The 793-nt window shown below is 33.5% G+C and overlaps 1 long non-coding RNA gene across 1 annotated transcript in view; it reads right to left on the bottom strand.

The window, feature by feature from the left end:
* Positions 1-793, bottom strand: part of LOC107591516 (uncharacterized) — a 3,733-nt gene that overhangs the window by 1,421 nt on the left and 1,519 nt on the right. Inside the window, exon 2 of the long non-coding RNA XR_001609882.1 lies at positions 700-732. This is a non-coding gene — a long non-coding RNA (uncharacterized lncRNA). The remainder of the gene's footprint in view (positions 1-699; positions 733-793) is intronic.

Genomic DNA, 793 nt, shown 5'->3' with positions numbered 1-793 from the left:
TTTTTTCCATCACATCCCATTTAGGTCAATTCACAGGCTTCTCCTCCTTCTTATTAATGTGTATGTCGCTGAAATATTAGTCGCTCTAAAGATAGCGCTTCAGACATGTGGGCTAATTCACATGTACACTTTAGTATTCATATAAAGCAGCTGGAAAAAAACATGATGTAGAAATAATTTAGCATGTAACACGTAGAAAAACAGTTTTGTTTTATTTACAACTTTGAGAAATCTTTTTTTGGTTGTTTTTATATGTTGTGCTGTTAGTGACTATGCAAGCCCGTTTCTGTGGAATAAAAAATAAAAAAAGTAATTGTGACCTTTTTATCTCACGATTCTGAGTGTATCTCTCATCATTCAGACTTGCGAGGGGAAAAAAGTCTGAATTGCAAATATATAAACTCAGAACTGTGAGAGGCAAAGTCTGAATTGTAACTGAAATAAAAAGCTGCAATTATTATTATTTTTTTAATGTTTTTATTCCGTGGCAGAAACAGGCTTCCATAAGTTCCATAAGTTTTTACATTGTACATTTTCAAACTGCTTGCCGCTACAATGTTGCAAGTTATTTAGAATGCTGCTTCGTGGTTGCTATGGTGTTGTTTTTAGAATGTTGCTATGGCGTTTTGTGTGGTTTCTAGGATGTTGCTTATGAAAAGTCGCAGGAAATGCAAAGGTTTACTTTCAAATGATACTTACTGGAAACTGATCTTCGTTGGAGTTTGATGTCTTCTGCACAGAGAAAAGATCAACACAATTATAAACATCATCATCAAATAACTTAAAAATGACA

This window comes from Sinocyclocheilus grahami, unplaced genomic scaffold, assembly GCF_001515645.1.
Source record: "Sinocyclocheilus grahami isolate Dianchi unplaced genomic scaffold, SAMN03320097.WGS_v1.1 scaffold142.1, whole genome shotgun sequence".
Lineage (NCBI taxonomy): Eukaryota > Metazoa > Chordata > Actinopteri > Cypriniformes > Cyprinidae > Sinocyclocheilus > Sinocyclocheilus grahami.
Note: the sequence above shows the minus strand (reverse complement) of the source record. Positions and strands in the feature narration are given on the sequence as shown.